The sequence below is a fragment of the Heloderma suspectum genome, chromosome 1, assembly GCF_057233095.1.
Source record: "Heloderma suspectum isolate Gila_16-S chromosome 1, 16-S_ref, whole genome shotgun sequence".
Taxonomy (NCBI): domain Eukaryota; kingdom Metazoa; phylum Chordata; class Lepidosauria; order Squamata; family Helodermatidae; genus Heloderma; species Heloderma suspectum.
In genome coordinates, this window is record NC_139458.1 from 38,553,364 (window position 1) to 38,575,441 (window position 22,078).

The 22,078-nt window shown below is 47.7% G+C and overlaps 1 pseudogene; it reads left to right on the top strand.

Annotated features, from left to right (window-relative positions):
* Positions 1–1,211: 1,211 nt before the first annotated feature.
* LOC146357140 (uncharacterized) lies at positions 1,212–12,516 on the top strand (annotated as a pseudogene).
* Positions 12,517–22,078: the final 9,562 nt, after the last annotated feature.

Here is a 22,078-nt window from a genome sequence, read left to right on the forward strand (position 1 = left end):
CACCGTCTGGTCCTGTCCTATTGGATGAGTTTCAGTTATTGAGGCCTGAGGATGTGGACAAGGCGCTTGGCCAAGTCCAACTGACCGCTCGTGTGCTTGACCCTTGCCCTTCATGGCTTAGTACATCGAACAAGGAGGGGATGTCCAGCTGGGTCCAGGAGGTTGTAAATTCCACCTTGAGAGAGGGAGTGGTGCTGGCCTCTTTAAAGGAGGTGGTAATCAGACCACTCCTGGAAAAGCCTAACCTGGACCTGGAGGATGTTAACATTTTCGGGGGGCTGAATGCGTCGGCACTTGGCGTCCCGAAGATTCGTGGAGAAATTCTCCGCCATCCCTATCACTGCAGACAGGAATGCTATTAATGTTCACTTGTCCCTTCCTTTTCCAATCGATGAAGGCTTCCTTTCTTTATGGTCCTCCCTAGCCCCAAATGAGCTCTCTAATAAATTTTTTGTCTGCTCATGTTGACTTCAGTTATCACAAATAGAATCTATTTTTCTCAATTTCCCCCCTAACAATGAATATTTAGATGCAATGAATTTTGATACATTGTAAGATTGGATCTCAGCTTGTCATAAACATGTGTAGATGATTCTGAAATTTACTGACTAAATATAATCACTGTGGCATGACATTAAAAATGAAACAGTAAAGCCAGGAAATACAGTGCAATAAATGAATCCTAAAGACAGGTTATAAAACTGGGCTTGGTTAATTAGAATGGTTTGTCCAGTGTTCTCTGACTGAAAGCTTCTGCATGCATGCCCTGCATGCATGCCCTGATGGCTTTGCTGATGCTACAGCCCTTACCCCTGTAAAGAGTTTGTACTCAGGCAGGCAGAAAAACATAAGATTAATAAGAATCGTTCAATTAAACTTGATCCACACAGCACCAAGAGAGAGAAATGAAATGACATAACGCCAGTGACTTCATTTCCTTTTTGAACAAGGTCAGAGAGGCATAAATGCATTTTGTACCCAACTATTACGGTGCTGAATGGATGCATATTTCAGTGATGTGAAGGTCTCTGTCATTCACCAGACATGGCCATCCCATCCCAATGGTAAACACAGCTGGTTCAGAAGTGAGAGGGGGATAACTGGATAAGAGGAATATTTTGCAACTTTCAGTGGCGGAGGACTGAGTGAATTTTCAGTTGTATGTGTGGTTCACGTTATAAATCAAGGTGGCAAAGGCTAGAAAGGGGACAATGATGTGTCTCTATCCAGTTTTGGCTACCAAAGGGGTTGCCGAAACAGGCAACATTGACAGTGATGGGATGGGGCCACCTGTCTCTGTAACCTCTCACTGTTAGAACCTCTCACAAGGGCTTCTGTTAGAGCAGGGATGAATATCTTGTGTCCCTCGTTGCAGCGTTGCCCTTATTTTCGCCATAGTCTACATAAATGTTTACGTAGACTACACATGCCCAAATAAGGAACGTAAATGGCGGTGCCCATGGGCGCCGCCTTTTGCGTACGCGCTTTTTTTTCCCCCCCAAAGTCAGCCGTGATAGGCTACGGCCGCCGCCATTTGCGTCCTGGCAGAAGACGAGATTCACGGCCAGAAGGACGGGGCGCCTCCACCCTTACTTTGTGGGATAAGGTAAGGGACTTTCATCCATCCCTACTTGCATCCCACTTTACAGATCCTACATTGAGGAGGGGCTCGCTCGCTCAGCTTAGATAACTTTCAAGCTTCTTTCCAACTGTATCTTTCTATGATTCTATGGAGAAGAGCTTTGGCAGACAAACTTGACACATGGACTCCTTGATAGGTAGGCACTCCTGCAGGTACTTGAATTAATTAATTCTTAGAAAAATTGAGTAAGAAGATTGGTAATGCATTGTGAGCATGAAGGGTCCAAAAGACAGACACCTCTGAAATGGCCTCAGTTAAGCTACAGCTGTTTCTTTGAAACCTGCCTAATTGCAGCTGTCGGCTCAGTTTCAAGTAAAATTACCTCAAGTGGTTTCTATGACGGATAGATTATTTTTTCATGGACAAATGCCACTTCACAACAGGAAAATAAACAAGGTCCTTTAGTACATCACTTTTCACATTCTAATTCCAAGGGTACCACTTGTAACAGGAAGATGTTGACAGCATGCATTTCTCTCCCAAATTATAAACCACATTCTTCAGAGAACGTTGCTTAGCCCTACTGATGGTTTAAAGTTGTGCATTTAAAAAACCAAAAACAAAACAAAAAACATACTTTTGAAACATCCTGGTTTGGAGCAAGGACAAAAGTCCAAATATATTTATTAAATATTCCACACACACATAAATTATGCATATTCTGTATTGTTAGTATATTTTGTTTTCTCCTCTCAGACACAGCCAAGAGTTGTGTTTACTAGAGCTGTCAATTGTTTAAAAAACATCTTATTAATCATATGAGTTTTAATCAATTACTCAATTGATTACATTTGCATACATTTTCATTAGGAAAACCATAGTTCTTTTAAGAAAGCAAGCTTCAGGCACAAAGAGATAGCGAAGCACATGCTGCATTTCATTGAAATCGATGGGACTCCCAGTTGCTGACTCCTGGCTTTTTGTCTGCATGACCTTAAGAACAGGGTGTAACAAAAGAGAAAGAGAGCCAGTGTGGTGTAGTGGCTAGAGTGTTGGATTGAGAGTTGAGAGGTCCGAATTCTAGTCCCCACTCGGCCATGGAAGCTCACTGGGTGACTTTGGGCCCAACCTACCTCACAGGGTTGTTGTGAGAATAAAATGGAGGAGGAGGAGGATTAGGTACGCCACCTTGGGTTTCTAAAGTAGGAAAAAAGGCAGAATATAGATTTAATAAAGAGAGATGAAAGAAAGGATTTAAAAAAATCTAAATATCAACTATTTCTAAAAAATAAAAACAGGGATCAGTGTATCCTCTAGGTCCATTTCAAACAGCTTCCTTCCTCAGGGCCAGCATCCACACTTGGCACCCTTGGGCGGTTGCTGAGGGCCCGGGGGGCTGATTGGGCCTACCCACTTGCCCCAGTCCACTTGGCCTGGTTTTACCTTTTGAGGAGGAACTGTGAGCTGGCTACCATTTGAAATTTCCCACAATGCTCCAGGCATTGGGAAGCTATATCAAGGCCTTGAGGTGAATTTCAGATGGCTGGCTCACAGCCATGTGTTGCAGAGCATGGTGCCAGCAAGCCCATTGGGAGCCCACAGACGTTGGAGGAGTCATGAGGCATTTGTGGACCCACCAGGAGGCCCTTTGCTTGGTGGGAGGCTTGAACCTGGAGCTGGTCCTAGGAAGGGAAGGGTCTGTCAGTCTCACTTTCTCCCACATCCGTTGTTGTGGATTTTTAAATGTTAAGTTCTTTCCATCTTTAATAAGAAGAAATTTGAGAACTTTAGTAAATTTGTATAAGAAATGAACCAAACTGAAATTCTCAAATGGTACATGGAGAGGGCCATGTTATACTTGCCTACCATATAGCTGTTAAAAATGAGGAGGCTGTCAGAAAAAAGAGGTGGCAATGCTAATTCAATAGCACGAACATGGTTGAATACATAAGTATTCAAATCCAGACTTTTAAGAGCTGAGCACCCAAAGGCCTTGGCCTGAATGGATGAATCTGTTAGGGATGTTAGAGAACTCCACCACAGACTCCAGTGAGTCCCTCGGAGTCCGTGACGGAATGGAGCAATCCCCCAGCCACCCTGCGAAACTTCCCCGGGACAGATCCTACCTGTTGTAGGCCGTCCGCTGCCCTCGTCTGCTGCCGCGAATGGTGACCCCGGTCTGTGGCCACCATTTCCCTCACTACTTTAGCTGTGATAGGCTATGTAAGTATTTACGTAGCCTATCATGGCAAAGACCAAGGATGCAAATAGCATCTGCTACGCCATTTGTGTCCCTGCTCTTTTCGTGATAGGCTATGTAAATATATATGTAGGCTATCACAGCTAATGCAGGGACGCAAATGGCAGCCGCTATAGCAGCCGCCATTTGCGGCTGCAGCCTGGCAGCAGACGGAGGTCCGGCTGTGGGAGGCCCCAGCCAGTGGCTCCGCGGACTCACCGTGGAGCAGAGCCGGCCGGGCAGGATTCTGTAGGGAGGGACGGATCGCCTCCCCCCCCACCGTGGACGCCCCTGAACAGAACCAGGTAAGGGATTCATACATCCCTAGAATCTGTCCATTTTGGCTTATTTCATATTCAATTTTTTAAAATCTCAACTTTTTTTTTTGAATCTCCATCCTGAATATTAAAATATTTGTGAATTTTGGTAAATTGTTATCAAAAACAAACTGAAATGAACACCAGTTGTTCACTCATGAGCATAACATTTCCATCAGGGTATGTGCATTGGACATTATGTGGATACACACGTAATATCCAGTGTGCATAGGCCCATACCATGCAGCTGAAAATCTGGAAATACTATTGTGCTGGGCTGGAAGAAAGGATGGATTAATCTGTCAGTTTTGCTTTCTCCTACATTTGAATTTCTTCAAAACCTTTCCATCCCAAATATGAAGAAATTTGTGAATTTTGTTAAATTCATATAAAAAATGAACAGAAACTAAATTCTCACTCATCCCTACCCTAGCTGGATGAGTGAGCTGGGCCCTAGTTTACTGCTACTGTGATTGAAGAGGCATCAGTAATGGTGCTTCAAGGATGCTGAATTGAGAGGCTATCAACCTTGCAACTTTCCGCTTGACCACTTTCCTTCCATGTAGGGATGTGTGAGCACACCCCAGCTCGGGTTCTCCAGGTGCCTACCAAGCCGCTGTCCTCGCTCACCCCCTGCTCGCCCCTACTCGCAACCTCCCGGACTCACTGTGGTCCTGCCCGGTGAGCACCCGCCATTTTCCTGCCTTTGTTTTCTGCACAAAAAAAGGGCAGTTTTGAAAATGCACATAAATTCCAGGAAAGCTTAGGAGCAGTATTAGAGGCATTATGGATTGTGGTGAGTCTGGGAGGGTGTGAGCAGGTGTGTGTGGGCACAAGCAGACGGCAAGCAAGGACTCTGCTCAGTGGGCGCAGACTTGGGGTTTCAGGCGGGGGGGGGCCCCAACGGACTTCCAGACCCAGTCGGGCGCCTCCAACATCCCTACTTCCAAGCAAGTAGCTTCCTCAAGAAACCCCATTGCTCAAGAGACCCCATGAAACATATTAGTGGCTGATCTTGGTCCTGTCAAAATGTGTCTTTTGGTTGCTATAGTTGATGCAGTAGTTTTTATTGGTTCTAATATTTACTGTGTTTTAACTACTGTTCTCTGTCACATTTTGAATAGGGCTTTCATAGAAAACTACAATGGTTTATCCATAAAAAAATACATTAATTAAGCAGGCTTGTGTTCAAACCAGCTTAGCCACAATTAAGACAACAAGGTCAGTGCAATGACGGTGCAATCAGACTGCATAATATCACCTAGGAAATTAATTTTTAGTGGAAATTAATTTTGAAGTGGAGTCTTATTTTCAACAGTGTGAGAGCTCTCAGGACAAAACTATGAACTCCACACAATGGTTTTCTTCAACTCTGAAACTGCATGCTCCTTTTGTCTGGTACGATGTGGGTAATGCAGCTTTATTAAATGCACACTTACCTGCAAGTAAGTCCCATTGAACTCAGTCAAACTTACTTTCAAATAGCTATGCATAAGATTGTGCTGTAAATGTGTGAATGCTTTTTCCACGAAAGGATTTAATATGGTTTCTGCCTACAAATATTACAGCTGGTTACATTTTAGAAGGTTTTTAAAAAATTCATCTGTCCTTATGCTGACATAAATGACACAACTGAGAGATGTTGCGGAGAAAGATTCCGATGAAATGACTGTTCATGAAGTGGAACTTGCAGAATGATGAGTATGGATAGGTAAGAATGTTGCCCAGTTTATTTTTAATAAGAATGTAGCAAAGATGGCAAATTTCTTCGTATTTGGGATGGCAAGAACCTGGGAGTGTAAAAGTTCAAAATCAGGAGGAAGTGAAATTGAAAGATTCACCCATCCCTAGTCGTTATTCTGATTCCCCAAGTACACAAGAACAACAACAACAAAAATATATAAAGACTGGTGCTAGATCAGACCAAAAGCCAAACTAGTCCTGCATCCTGTTTCCCACAGTGACCAGTCAGATGCTTCTGGGAAGCCCACAAGCAATAGCCTTTTCCAGCTTTTGCTCCCTCTGACCCTGAAGGTAGCTGCCCTTTTAAAAATGGTGATGCCCAGCTACAAGAGCCAGTGCGCATCCATGGCTCGGGAGCTGGCAGCAGCAGGAGGCGACAATGGTGGTAGCGGAGATGATAGTGGCGGCAGTGACAGCGGAGGTGGCAACAGTGGCGGCAGAGGAGGAGGCAGTGGTACCAGTTTGAGAAGATCCCATTGATAAGCACTCTTTGAGTCCGATTCTGTAGCCAAGTGTGGATCCACCTGATCGTTGTTTCATCTAGCCCACTTTGAATCCAATTCTGTAGCCTCCCCCTCCCCTGCAATTTTGCTGGTAGACTGGGTATCTTCTCAAATTTCTTTGACTGAGTGGAGGCCAGGGGGTGGGGATCAGTGTTGGGGCTTCACCACCCTGCCTGTGAAATTGAAGGGCATTCATGGGGCTGCCTCTGGATACCACCCCCATCTATGGCATTGGTGTTAGCCCGGGTGGGTATTTTGAAATTTTCAGTCCTTGGCCTTTGTATTAGTCTCTTGCTGGGATATCACCTAAGAAGGGAATTGGTGGAAGAAAAGGGAAGGGGAAGGCCCTTCACTCCCCTGCCAAATGACATTATCACAGGGCTGATTCATCCTCATCTGAGGATGATAGCCCTAGTGTGGCTGTGCTTCTTTCTTGGTTGGAGGCAGTTGAAAAGGATAGGGGGATTTCCATTCCAGTCATTCCTCTTCAAGACAGCATTAGAAATATTGGGTCAAGGTTAACTAGGAAGCAGGCTCAGAAGAATCTTCTGCTTTCCATTTCAGCCGGGTTGGATGTTCGGGGGGCATCTCCTAGCTCCAATCTAGTGCAGGTAGCAGAGCCAACAGATGTTTCTTTGGCCAATGACCATGTACAAGAGCTGGCATCTGTTTCAGCTGCAGTTCCAGTCTCCAGTGAGTCTGCCTCCCCATCTGCAGGCCTGGTAGCACCTGGCTTGGGCAGATTCCAGATTCTCTTGTGGTAACATTTCAGGGTAGGGGTGTACAGATTACATACCCCATTCCACTGGGGCCATCCACTGGTGGGGGAGGTGATTCCTCCCTCCCCCCCAGAATCCTCCCTGGTCAGCTCCGCTCTGTGTGGAGCCCACGGAGCTGCCGGCTGGGGCCGCCCGCAGCCGACTTCTGTCCGCTGCTGGGCTGCGGCCACAAATGGTGGTCACTGTTGTGGCCGCCATTTGCGTCCCTGTGGTGGCCATGATATGCTATGTATATATTTATGTAGCCTATCACAGCAAAAGGCAGGAACGCAAATGGTGGCCGCGACGCCATTTGCGTCCCTGCCTTTTGCTGTGATAGGCTACGTAAATATATACGTAGCTAACCACGGCTAATGCAGGGATGCAAATGGTGGCCACTACGCCATTTTCATCCCTGCGTTAGGCGTGATAGGCTACGTATATATTTACGCAGCCTATCATGGCAAAAGGCAGGGACAGAAATGGCGTCCCTGCGTTAGCCACAATAGGCTACGTAAATACTTACATAGCCTATCACAGCTAAAGTAGAGAGGAGATGGCGGCTGCAGACCGGGGCAGACGTGGGGCAGCAGACGGCCTACAAAGGTAGGCTCCAACCCGGGTAAATTTCAAGGGGTGGCAGGGGGATTGCTCCATTCCACCATGGACTTCGGGGGGCTGAATTCTAAAGAATCCGCCCTCACTGGAGTCCGTGGAAGAATTCTTTAACATCCCTATTTCAGGGCCAAGGTGAGGGTGTGTTGCCGGGGCCTTTCATCCCTTGGAAGGGATGGGGCCCATTCATGCCTTGGGGGTAGGGATGTCAGAGAATTCCACCACGGATCTCAAGGAGGCCGAATGCCAGCGCATTGGGGCCCCCGAAATCAGTGGCAGAATGGTCTGCCCCCCCGCCCCCCCGGGAGGAGACTTACCTGGGGTGGATCTTCCTGGAAGCGGCAGCTGCGGCAGCGGCTGCGGCAGCTGTTCGGCAGCGGTGGCGGCCGGTCTTCCGACTGGCTGCCACCGCCACCATTTCCAGTTGAAAAAAAAAAATGTGATAGGCTTCGTAAAGATTTACGTAGCCTATCACGGCTAAGTTTTAAAAAAACCCTGTGATAGGCTATGTAAATGTTTATGTAGCCTATCACAGCTGACTTAAAAAAAAAAAAACGCCACGGCCGCCGCCATTTGCGTTCCTTATTTTGGCACGTCTTAGTCTACGTCAAGATTTACATAGACTAAGACGACGAAAATAAGGGGAACGCAAATAGCTATGCTAGTAGACGCTACGCTATTTGCGTTCCCCTTATTTTCGCCGTAGTCTATGTAAATGTTTACGTAGCATACATGTGACAAAATAAGGAACGCAAATGGCGGCGCTCATGGGTGCCGCCATTTGCGTACGCGAGGTTTTTGTTTTTTACTCAGCAGTGATAGGCTACGTAAACATTTACGTAGCCTATCACGGTGTTTTTTAAAATCTAGACGTGATAGGCTACGTAAATCTTTACATAGCCTATCACGTTTTTTTTTTTTTTACTTGGAAATGGTGGCAGCAGCAGCTGCTCGGAAAACTGGCCGCTGCAGCCGCCGCCGCCGCACCACCTCTGGAGCCGCCGCCGCCAGGAGGATTCGCCCAAGGTAAGTCCCGTCCCGGGGGGGGCAGACCGTTTCACCACCAATTTCGGGGTCCGAATGCGCTGGCATTCGGCCTCCCCGAGATTCGTGGCGAAATTCTCTGACATCCCTAAGCTTCCCTGGATGCCAGCAATGGGTTGGCCTTTGCTTCAAAGAGGGGAAATCCCTACTGCCCTGGCCTTTGGGGCTGTGCTGTCTCTTACGGGGGACCTGTCTAGTGTTTCTAATGGAGCTGTTTCCATGGCATCACCAATCAGTAGGGATGTGCAAAAGTCACTTACCTTTTCGAAGGGATGATTCATGGTGGGGGGGTGGCACCTTCCCCCGAAATCCTAGCCCGGCCGGCTCCACGGCAACTCTGCAGAGCCGCTGGCCGGGTTCATTCGCAGGCATGCGGAGCCTGCGGACGCAAATGGCGGCGGCTACGGTGGCTGCAATTTGCGTTCCTGTTTTTTTTGCCGTGATAGGCTACATAAATATTTACGTAGCCTAGCATGGCAAAAAAATAGGGGTGCAAATGGCGTAGCGGCCGCCATTTGCGCCCCTGTCTTTTGCTGTGATAGGCTAAGTAAATATTTATGTAGCCTGTCACGGCAAAAAAACAGGGGTGCAAATGGCAGCGGCTACGGTGGCTGCCATTTGCGTTCCCTTTTTTTGCTGTGATAGGCTACATAAATATTTACGTAGCCTATCACGGCCTCCGCAGGGACACAAATGGCACAGCCGCCATTCGCAAAGCAACGTGAACGGCACCAGGTAAGTGGTCCGTTTCACGGGCCTTTTGCGGGGTGGTGGGGCGGTGGGGCTTCGTTCCGCCACGGATTTCGGGAGGCCGAATGCACTGGCATTTGGCCTTACTGAGATCAGTGGCGGAATCCTCTGATGTCCCTACCAATCAGGGCCCCCTCTGGTGTCACTTCACATACTGAGCAGGTCCCTATGTGTGCTAACCCCCCTTCCTTCACTGTTTCAGGGGAGTCTGATGCCACAGCTGTGGGTGGGGCCATTCAACTTCTGCCACCTCTGGTAGTTACTGACCCTATTGTGACCCCTCCTGAGCCTGCTTCCAGGCAAATCTTGTCTACCACAGAGGCTTGCACGGTGGCATAGGATAGCCCTGTAGTCAGCAGCCATGTAGCATCCCCCATAGCTAGCAATGATCCTTATGCCAAGGCTAGTAATGATGCAATCCCAACAGGGAGTACTGTCACCCCCCTTGGGTATCATCTATTGCTGGCAACCAGGGAGAAGCTATTAGGGATGGCGGAGAAATTGTCCATGGACCCCAATGAGGCCGTATTCTATTGAATCCAGCCCCTTGAAGTCCGTGGAGGATCGGATCTCTTACCTCCGTGGAGGATCGGATCTCTTACCTCCGCCTTCCCATGAAGTCTTCACTGGCTGGATCCTGGCTGCCACCGGCTCTGAAGCCCCAGTGACGGACTTTACGTTTATGTATAGCGATAGGCTATGCCATTTGCGTCCGCAGTATGTCAGTCCAGCCAGCGATACAGCAATGGCGGCCGTATCACTGGGGCTATGGAGCTGGCCAGCGGCTCCGCGGAATTGCTGCAGAGAGGAGCCAGCCGGTGAGGATTCCAGGGGGAGGGATGGATCGCCTCCCCCCCATGGACCCCCCCTGCCGGAATGGCAGGTGAGTAATTCATACATCCCTAAAAGATATTGAAGGGTGAATCTGTGGAGATATTTTCCTTGTTATTCCAGGAATCAGAATGGAAAGACAAAGAGAAGTCCCGTGACAAGGACCCAGAGCGGGTTAGGTGTAAGAAAGTCTCTCACACCTGGGCAAATTGGTCGCCCAGTTCTCTTATCTATATGGGTATTACACAGCAAAAATACCCAGAGCAGGGTTGGGTCCAGACCAAATATTTGGACAGGGCTTATATGGAATATGAGGGCGGGGTGTGACTGGCTTACAATGAATCATTTTGTATGCAGGCTAGGGATGGCGGAGAATTCCGCCACGGATTTCAGTGAGGCCGAATGCACTGGCATTCGGCCCCCCGAAACCCGTGGCGCAATGGCCTCCCACCCCCCGCCACCTCGTGGAATCTCCCCCAGGATGAAGCTTACCTGGGGCGGATGTTCTGGCAGTGGAGGCTCTGGCGGCGGTGGTGGCGGCGGCGGCTCCGGCGGCAGAAGCAGCTGGTCTCCCAGCTGCCTGCTGTGGATACAAATGGCGGCCACCGTAGCCATTTGCGTCCTGCCAGGCTGCCGTGATAGGCTACATAAGTATTTACGTAGCCTATCACGGCAAAGAGTAGGGGTGCAAATGGCGGCTGCTATGCTGTTTGCGCTGCTGCTCTTTCTGTGATAGGCTACGTAAGTATTTAAATATTTACGTAGGCTAAAACGGTGAATCAAAAAGGGACGCAAATAGCGCCCGCTATGCTATTTGCGTTCCCCTTTATTTTCGCTATCATAGTCTACGTAAATATTTACGTAGATTAAGATGGCCAAAAATAAGGAACGCAAATGGCGGCGGCCATAGCCGCCGCTATTTGCATACACAGGTGTGTTTTTTTCCTCTTACCCAGAGCCCTCCGCGGCCGGAATCTGGCTGCGGATGGCTCTGGCCTGGGCCTGGCCAGCTGCTCCGCAGAGCTGCCGTGGAGCACAGCTGGATGTGGAGGATTCCACGGGGGAGGAACGGATCACCTCCCCCCCACATCAAGGATTCTGGGGGGAGGGATGGAACACCTCCCCCCCCCATCAACATAATCCGCGGAAAGGTAAGTGACTTTCATACAACCCTAGATAACGCCATTGCTGATGCTTTGTCGCATGACCAGGTACAGAGGTTTTGAGACCTTGCTCCCTGGGCGCAGGAACAGTTGGAGACCATGCCAGCTGAGCTTTGGGAGATTGGTGGGATGAGGCTGACCAGACCATGTTGCAGTCTGTAGCACCTAGCACGAGGGATTCTTACTTCAGGGCAGGTAGGGAGTGCTTTGTTTGCAGGGATTCCTTGCAGCTGCAGCAGATATGGCCCATTCTGGTAGGGCACCTCTTGCAAGCCTGTGGTCATGCTCGGCAGAAAGGCCTTTCAGGACCATTGGAGGTAAGCTCTCAGCACTTGCCGTCTGGTGCAAACTGAAAGGTGTGCCCGACAACGCTGTTGATTTTAGGCTGAGGTTAGCTCTTCAGGACTGGGCACGGATGTCTCTGGCAATACCTGACTCTCGGCTTCCTTTGACACCAGATATATTGCTGGGGCTGAAGACCAGTGGCCATCTTTATGTCACTCTCAGTAGGAGGCCACCCTTTCCCATGCCGCAGCTTTGACGGCATTTTTTGGAGCATTTCAGATCTCAGAATTGGTCGTGGCTGCCAAGGGTGATTAGTGTGAGCGTTACAATTACGGGATATTCAATTTTCACAATCAGTTGTGTGCATCCGATTGCGGAGGTCTAAGACTGATCAATTTGGTAGAGGGGTGCAGGTGTCTCTTTTCCCTTCCCCTTTGGAGGAATTTTCCCTGGTGAAGGCTCTGTCGGTGTTCATCAATATTCGTGGGGAATTGCGTGGCCCTTTGTTCTATCATAGAGACTCTGCCCCCCTGACCAAATATCAATTCTGGACTGTCATGAAACTGGCCTTGAAGGGTCTTGGATTAGGTGCATTTCATTTTTGTTCACATTCTTTCTGCATTGGGTCTGCTTCAACTGCTGCATCTATTGGTTTTCCCAATGGACAGGGTGCAGTCTGTGGGTAGGTGCCACTCCAAGGCCTATAGGGTCTATGTGAGGCCACTACCTAGACACTACTTTTTTGTTCTGTTATTTCTCACATGTTCAATTTTTTTCCTAGAGTGCTGGAATGGTCAGGGGACAGTGCATGTGCTTATTTCTGGCCCGGATGGAGGGCTTCCAGGTCAAGCTGTGGATCCCAGCTCGGATTTAGCCAGTATGCCAACATTCAGTGGTTGGGCAGATGTGGCATGTGTTGGGAGTAGGGATGTATGAAAGTCACTTACGTTTTTGCAGGGGTGCTTCGCAGTGGGGGGGGAGGCGCTTCGCTTCTCCCCCCGAAGTTCAGGTAGGGGGGGAGGCGTCCCGCCTCGCCCGGCCAAAATTCAGGCTGGGGGGGAGGCTTCCCGCCTCGCCCGGCCGAAATTCAGGCCGGGGAGAAGTGCCCCATCTCCCCGGCCTCGAAACAAAGTGTAAAAAAACCCAAAAAACACAACCCCATGATAGGCTACGTAACGATTAACGTAGCCTATCATGGCTAGATTTCCAAAGTCACCCATGATAGGCTACGTAACGATTTACGTAGCCTATCACGGCTGACTTTGGAAATCTAGCCGTGATAGGCTACATTAATCGTTATGTAGCCTATCACGTTTTTTTTTTTTTTTTACACTTTGTAATGGCGGTGGCGGCAGCCGGTCGGAAGACCGGCTGCTGCCCCCGCCCCCGACGAAAGGCCGATGAACCGCCGCCGGGACCCGCCGCCGGGAGGGACATTCGCCAAAGGTAAGTCCCATCCCGGGGGGGGCGGGGGGGGAGAATTTCACCGCCGATTTCGGGGGGCCGAATGCTTTGGCGCTCAGCCCCCCGAAGATTCGGGGAGAAATTCTCTGCCATCCCTAGTTGGGAGGACCTCCTGCCCACATTATTCCTACAAGGTTTGGTTAGCGTTCTCCCACAGGTTGTGGTGTTATCCCTTGGGGGGAATGGTTTGGGCTTGCTGAAGGGAAAGGCCTTTGTTTTCCAGGCTTCGGCTGGCTGATATTCAGGTTAATGATATTCAGGTTCAGCATAAATGGCTGGGAGTTGCCATTCTCTGGTCTTGTTTATTGCCTTGACTGGTGTGGAGAGATGATATGGATCCTCATTTCCTGGACAGGGCTCGCAAGAAGGTGAATAGGGAAATAGGTAATTCCTTATCCAGTCAGGGTGATGGAATAGTCAGACATCCAGATACTTCTTATGCATGGAAGGATCTATATAGGGAGGATGGGGTTCATTTATCCAATATGGGCAATTATTTGTTTCTGGCTGATCTGCAAAGGGGTGTGCTTGAACTGATTCAGTGCAGGTGGTCCTCCTGTGGCAGTTATGTGCAGGCACCTTTGGTGGGTTATAGGTAGGAATGTACGAATCCCTTACCTTGTTCTGGTGGCGGCGTCCACTGGAGGGGGGAGGCGCTCCATCCCTCCCCCCAGAGTCCTCGATGGGGGGGGAGGTGATCCGGTCCTCCTCCCCAGAATCCTTGATGGCCGGCTCTGCTCTGCGGTGGCTCCGCGGAGCAGCCAGCCAGGCCAGGGCCATCCACAGCCGGATTTCTGGCCATGGACTGGCTGGTGCTGGGTAAAAAACAACAACAATAATGGCATATGCAAATGTCGGTGGCTACGGCGGCCACCATTTGCGTTCCTTATTTTTCGCCATTTTAGTCTATGTAAATATTTACGTAGACTAATACGGTGAAAAAAAAGGGGAACGCAAATAGTGTAGTGGGCGCTATTTGCGGTTCCTTTTTTTCCCCCACCATAATTGCCTATGTAAATATTTACATAGGCTAGAATGGTGAAAAATAGCGAATGCAAATGGTGGCTGCCGTAGCCGCCATTTGCATACGCTGCGCCCGGCCATGGCCGGCCAGGAGACCAGCTGCCGCTACCACCGCCACCCCTGCCGCTGCTGCGCTCTGCCTTCATTTTGAGTTGCTGAGGACTGAAACTACAACCATATGCATGGAAAGCTTGGGTGCTACCATTAAGCTACACTGAGCCCCTTAAGACGCTCTTTTTGGTATGCTCACATTCTGAAGATGTATTTCCAGGCCTGCTATATGGGGCAATCAGAGTTCATTGCCTAGACTCTCTCCAAGCAGGGAGGCTAACTTTTCCCTGGCCTCTAAGTATATTTATTAAGTAATCATGCCTGTCTCGCATGATGGTGACCTAAATACAATGACGGTGGCAGTGGCATAGTAGGGGATGAGGCACTAGATATGGTGGAGTGAGCTGGTGGGGGGACAACACTGCTATCAGGATCTGCATCCAGGTCAGGAACTGGCTAAAGCAGGGCTGGCTCAATTCTTTGTAAAACCAGCGCTATGTATCACCAGCAGTGTGACAGAGTCTCCTTTTGAATGAATGAATACTTCCTCTTGCATTGAACATGTCAAAAACTTCATTTTCTTTCTGTGTCCCAGCAGTCTGTGAGTGTCCATTTTGCTGAACACATTGTGATGCACCACCCTTGTGTGTGCGTGCCATTGGGAGAGGCCTCTAGCTTCAAGGCTGGACCAAGGATTGGTTACTTGGACTGAGTGATAACAACTGCGTTCCTGTGGGAACTCTCACTCCCCCTTGGGGCCTGGGAAAACTGCCTTAGCCAGCCTGCAATTGGCTAACCAGGTTCTTCTTGGAGTTGCTGGAGGTGTGAGCATAAAATCAGGGGGCTGTTAGCAGCCCTTGGCCTTCGTCTTCATTTCTGCCTTTGCTTTGGACTCCACATAGGTCTGTTTGGTTCTGTCCTATTTGAAGATTTGTGCTTAGATGCATATAGGAAGGATTAGGTAAGCTTTGTTGTTTTACGTGAAGTATTGTTTTCCCAAATGAGCTCTGGTTTTTGTATGCCCTTTATTCCCTTCCCCCCCTTTCCCCATGTAAATAAACTTAACACTTACCTCAAGTGTTGTGTGTGCTTTCTTCCAAGTAAGCCTCTGTACTAAATCCAGAGCCTTCTGCTTGGTTATTGCTACTGTTTAAAGTTTCAGGCCTAGGGCTTTGAAATAGCAGGTGCCTTGTTTCGTGAGCCTTAGGAGTGTCCTGTAAGGTCTGAGAGTCCCCTGGCTCAGGCTGAGTTGTATATAAGGGGTGGTGGCAGCCTACTTTGCAGGGCTGTTGTTCAGCTCAAGAAACCTTTTGCCCCTGCCTACACTGCTGGGAGTTAGGGCAAGCCCCTTCCTCTTTTCATAGTGCACATCTTTAAAGAGAGCAACATGATCAGAATCACAATGCAATGCATACATCTCCGTTCTGAACAAGCACAATAGAATAGGCATTGCTTCCTCAAGGTATCTGTTTATTTCTCCACTTACATGGCCAGATTTGATGGCATATATTAGTGAGATGTATGTCCGGGGACTTCTAATAAAGTATTTAATGAGCCTTTCCCCCCATCCTAGTTCAGTTCTTCTGACATGCTTTCCCTGGATTTGACTTGATGACTGTCACTTCATATTGGCTTTCCAGTCTTTAAATTAAACACTTCACCCTGCTTCTGGTATACAGTAGATGCCTCTGTTCACCATCTGTACATTCATTAATCAACATTTCAACTAAGAACACAACACCCTGACACTCTTCTGCTATGGTCTCTTAGCAACAGAACCTCTTCAGACAACTTAATGAGAAGGACCGTAGCACAGGTGGGTGATGCCTGTACCAGGTGCATCTCCTGTAATCTGTTTACTTCAGGAGACATGTCAGAGACATTAAAGAGGAAAACCTCTACTAGATGCCATTCTCCACACAAGAGTAGGGTAGCACTGTAATGTCAGTAAAGTTCATAGTCATTACTTGGTTCAGAATATGAATTTGTCCAGCTCGTAATGCATGAATATAATCCAAATTGATCAACATTCTCCCTGGAAGGCTCATGATCTAAAATGAGATTCTGCATACGTCAAGTCAGTATTCGGGCTGACCAAGTTGCATGGACAGATGGTCTTTAATGTTAACCCCGTATTCTCGATGAAAGTTTTGTGGATTGCTGCAAACTTCATGACCAGATCACACTACCCAACAAACCACCCCGTCTCTTCTATTTTTGTCCAGCTAATTACAGCTCAGGCGGCGTGATGCAAAAGTTCCCAGAGGCTGCTCTTAAGGTTACAGGGAACTGCACACTCCATCCCTGAGCACAGGCACAACTCAGAGAAGCTCCATAGCTTTGGGAACAAAGGAATGTTGCAATACACGAGCATGTCTGACTAAGCCAAGTTCTCAAAACCTGCAGGACATGCGGCTATCAGGGCCCAAACATAGGCAGAGGATACACTCTTACTGGGGCCTAGAGATCCAGGTTGGGGGAGCTGCATTTTTAAAATTTCAAAGGGGAAATTCCTTTCGATCTCTGTTTAGATTTTAGGTTGCTTTTACTGTACTGTATTATATTGTACTCCACTGTGTTGTATTATATTAAGTCATTTTACGTACACCGCTCTGAAATCCTTTCTGGGATGTAGGCATGGTTTATAATTTTAAAAAATCAATAAAATCAATAAGCTGCCTTCACAGACCAGAGAGCAGCCACACTGCAACAGTTTACTTCTCACATGTGAGAAGGAAGGAGCCCTAAGTTTTCCCAAACTAACCCACCAGTTATACTGATTTACCTATGGCACTAGCATAACTGAAGAAAAGCGAGGCTCTCAGATTGACAATACAGCATTTAAGAAATCCATCCTTTTCCTAAAGGTCTTTTAAAAGTGCATTTGTCTTATTTGTTTTATTTAATGGGGATGCAGGGATGAATCAATGTTCCCATCACAGAGAAACGACCTTTTAAGTGCTGGACATTTGTCAGATGCGCCTAATGCTGATGATGTCATGAAAAGAGAGATTGTTTAGAGAACATTAGGAATTCTCAGCACTTAAAAAGCAATTCATCTCCAACCCAGGACCCAGTATAGCAAAATGTCTTTAGAACATGCCAACATGGATAGATTGTTGAGAGATTGGTTATAAGAAAGTGGCAATTGCCTAGATTAGGGTTCTGCGGAATGTTGGTAAGAAGAAAAGAGGAATATCTGCCAGATGCACATAATTTGCTCTTGTCCAAACTCCCTTTCAATGGCCATTTACTTTGGCATTTCATCCGATAGGACTTGTGAACTGATGTGGGGATGTATATTCTCTTAGGCATATCTGTATATTCGTCTAGTCGACATATCATTTGTATAGCAAATCTTGGCTTCAAATGGCATGCTATGCATTAGTAAATCAACACTATTCTAAAATACGTCTTTCCAATGAGGCTGAGGGATGGGGAAATGGTGATGCAGTGACAAATACCCCAAACATAATGGTCTTGTTAAATATTCCTTTTAAAGAGGAAATGCTGACTATTTTGGTCACGATTTAAAAACCCCTGCATTGCTCACTGTGATTTCTGGGGTTGATCAAGACAACTTTCTCAAGTTTATCACTCAAATGAGAACCTCAAAGATAGATTCCCCCCAGCTGTGGAATCCTTCATACCTTGAAGACTTGCCAAAGGCCAGTTTTAAACATTTTACAGAAGCAGGGCAAGACTTGATTTTAACAAGAATAAACAAATGTCTAGCATTTATATAAGGTTTTCAGTGTTCAAGATAATTTCCATATGGGATGGCTGAACCAAAATACTCCTTCCCCATTTTACTGCCCATTCACAGGTTGTGAAATGTGTGTGTGTGTGTGTGTGTGCGCGCGCGTGAGTGCGCAGGTGTGTGTGTGTGTCAGCAATTTGTGGGGAAGGAGGGAAAGTGGGGGCTTTTCAGTAGCAGCTGTTGTATTTCTGTCAGAATCTGGGAGCCACCATATTTCCCCTCACAATTCATCTTGGAATGATGCTATGTGATCACATAGCATCATTCCAAAGGGAATTGGGGCTGGGGGTATTACCACTGTGAAACAGGAGGTGGCAGAAAAAGGCGAGCTGAGTAGGTAGTTGTGAGACACCTTTCTCTTTCTTACACACACACACGTTTGGATGTCACTTTTTGTCAGGGCTCATTTTAAGAAGGATATAGACAAACTGGAGTGGGTTCACTGGAGTGGGCAACAAATATGGTCAGTAATATGGAAAACAAGTCCTGTGAGGAAAGTTTGAAGGGATTGGGTATGTCCTGGAGAGGAAGAGAGTGTGGGCAGGGCACACAATAATACTCTTCAGATACCTGAAGTTGAAGAAGATGGATTTCAGTTGAACATTAGAAGAAACTTATGAATAGTAGGGCTGTGCACCGCTTTGGGCCAAGGCCTGAACCCCGAGTTGAAATGGGCTGCTTCAGGTCACTTTGTGCCCCTCCCAAGGTGAAGCGGAGGGGGCACAGAGCGACACAGAGCAGGTCAGGGGCTCTCTGAAGCACTCGGTGAGCTCCGGAGCTTTGGCCTCCCTGGCCCATCCCCCCCAGCCCCTCCAGCCCAGCCCTCCCGGCGCCTCCAGGTCCTTACCTGAGCCACCTTCTCCTCCACTGCCACTGTCTTCTCCTCACTGCTGTCGCCTTTTCTGCCACCTTCTCTGCCACCACTGCGCCACTGCTGTGCTACCACTGTCCTCACAGCCACCATCCTCACCGCCGCCGCCGCCTCCTCCATCCTCACCACCTTCTCCGCTGCTGTCCTTGCTGCCACCAACTGCTGAGGCCTGGATGCATGAGGCGACTCGTACTTCAGGGAGTTGCCATTTTTAAAATGGCAACCTCCAGGAAGTTTCAGGAGGTTGCCATTTAAAAAATGACGACTCCCTGCAGTAAGAGTTGCCGCGCGTGTCCAGGCCTCAGCAGTTGGCAGTGGCGAAGATGGTGGCAGAGGAGGCAGTGAGGATGGCGGCGGTGAGGGCAGTGGCGGTGAGGGCAGCAGAGGTGAGGATGGTGCTGGTGGCGGAGAAGGCGGAGGAAGAGGAGGAGGCGGTGGCAAAGTAAGGGGTTTTTCGTGGGGGCGTTGGGGGGGAACCCAAAGCGGGGTTCAACATCTGAATCCTGCTTTGGGTTCGGGGCTGAGTTGGGTCAGCGGCCCCTTGAATCTACCTGAGCCAAATTGGGCCTGCCTCAGATCAGGGGGTCCCTGCACAGCCCTAGTTAATAGTAAGAGCAGTTCAACAATGAAACCAATAACTTGGGGGTAATTCTTCAAGCAGAGGCTAGACAGCGATTTGTTGGGGATTGTGTTGTTGTTCTAGATTTCCTGTATTGAGCAGAAGGTTGGACCAGATGTCCTATGAGCACAACTCCAACTCTATGATTCTATAATATAGAACAGTATACACAGTATACAGAACAGTAACACCGCAGCTCAAAAGCTCTCAGGGTGGTTTACAAAACTATACTACAAAATCAAAGAAGATAAAAATACAAGTATCAGTCATATAAAATGATACAGCAGCAGTAAAACCACCACCACCACCACCAACAACAACAAACACATGAAATGAAAAGCAGCTAAATGATGTGCTAGAAAGCCTGGGGAAATAAAAGTCTTTACCTGGCACTAGGGGAAAAAAAATCAGAATTGGTGCCACAGCTGGAAAGGACCATACACCTAACTTCAGAGGTTGTTGGTGGTAGGGACTCCAAGAAGGGTCAAAGATGAAACAAAGAACAATTGGACAGGTTCATGTGAGAGTAGGCAGTCCTTCAGATAACCAGGTCCCAGCCAGATAATCAGGTCTCTGATTTTCAGGGTGTGGTGTGAGCTGACATTTATCACTATTTTAGTGGTGGCAGAGAACAACTTCTTCGTTCTATTTTAAAACCTAGCTGATGCTGTGGGCAGGGGTGATAAACACGGCACCATTCTGTTTTGGGGCCCTGGCCATCATATTCTTAACTCCCAAATGCCGCTATGGCATGATACATGTCATGATACACATCCAAGTATCATGATACACATGATACACATCCACATATGATGATACACATCAAGCTCATGACACACATCCAAGTATGATGAGATGAAACAAAACCACCGACCGAGCCAGGTTATTCCAAATTTCAGTACACCTTCTAGTAAACATTGGCTGGATAAGATTTATTTATTTACTGACAGCATTTTTACCTCATTCCTCAGCTGGAAAAGCTCCCAGAGTGGCTTATAAAGATCAATAAGAAGGCAGACCCTCAGGCTTATAATCTAAAAGACACAACACAGACAGGAAAGGGATTTGCTAGGAGGAGAGGGGATTGGGGGAAGCAAGCTCAGATACTAGTTGCTAAGTTCCAATTCCAAAGTCCTTAGCATAGAACTGGAAACAGTTCGAGGAGAGGGGAGCCAAAAGGGGCTGGCTGTGTGCCCCATCCTAACCAACAAAGTGGCCCTGCTTCCCGTCTCACCCTCTGCTGCAGCCTGATGGCTCTTGCTGAATGACAGCTGTGGGAGAGGAAAGGCCTGATAGAGCTGGCTTCTCAGCAGAGGCAAGAAGATACAATCAGATTATTACTTGGTCTGATGGAGCTGAACCCTAAACAAAATGTGTTCTTCGGGAAAAGTATTCAGTTCAGACTGCTGGTAGGAGCCAGACGGTAGTGAAGTTGAATTTCTCACCCAAAGGCAGACTCCTCCACATATTAGCCCCTAACTTATATTATCCAAACCAGTGTGCTATCCCTAGCAAATGCAATCTTTGGTATTCAGGTTTCTAAAAGGTAAAAAGCTGCACTGTAATAATGGGCTTCAGATTCCCCAAATATAAGCAGATTTCAACACTGAATGCAACATGTATGACCAGAATCCACCTACTGACTCCTGTGGAGTTGGAATGTTGGCTAGATTTCAGATTCTTGTCAACATCCCCAGAGCCTTTATTTGTTGTGTCTTCTTCACTAGGCATCCTGGACTGTTAACAAACCATCCACTCAAAATAAGGAATGACACATCATCACTAACTGGTTATGAAAGCGACTGAAGAATAGATTAGGGAATGTAATCAACATTTTAAAAAGAAACTTGCTTACATCCTCAACAAACAACCTGAGGGGGAAATCAAGTTTTCTTTACAAACAGCAGCAATCCTACTTTGAAAAACATGTTTTCCAGGAAGATGCTCAGGAGTCATGTAACTATCACAGAGCACTCCTTCACACTAATTATCACTTCAAAAGTGACACGATGCTGTCTCATAGCCAATGTTAAAAATGTAGATTTGTTCTTTCTAATGAGTGAGTTATTCTTGCAACTCTATGAGAGCTTTGAGAGGCACTTGATTTTAGGGAATGGGACCCAGTCTTCCCTTACAACAGGGATTAGGGCCCAATCCAGCCCTCCAGGGTTCCCCAGATTGCCATGCCCCCTTACTCTAGCCCCACCTCCTTTCCTCTAGCTACTGATGGTTTGGTAGTTTCCTGGCTTTTGTGCAGTTTTTCACTAATTCTAAAAGGTTGAAATGTCTCCTAAGGCTTGGTTACTGGCAGTAAGGGCTTTAAGTTAAAATAGGCTGATATTTTTGGTCCCACCCCTTTTGCTTTTGAACCTGCCCACCACTGGAATGTGACCCCCCCTGATCTTCTCCAAAATGGAATTCCACCCTTGGGCTGAATGAGATCCAGCACCCCATAGAATC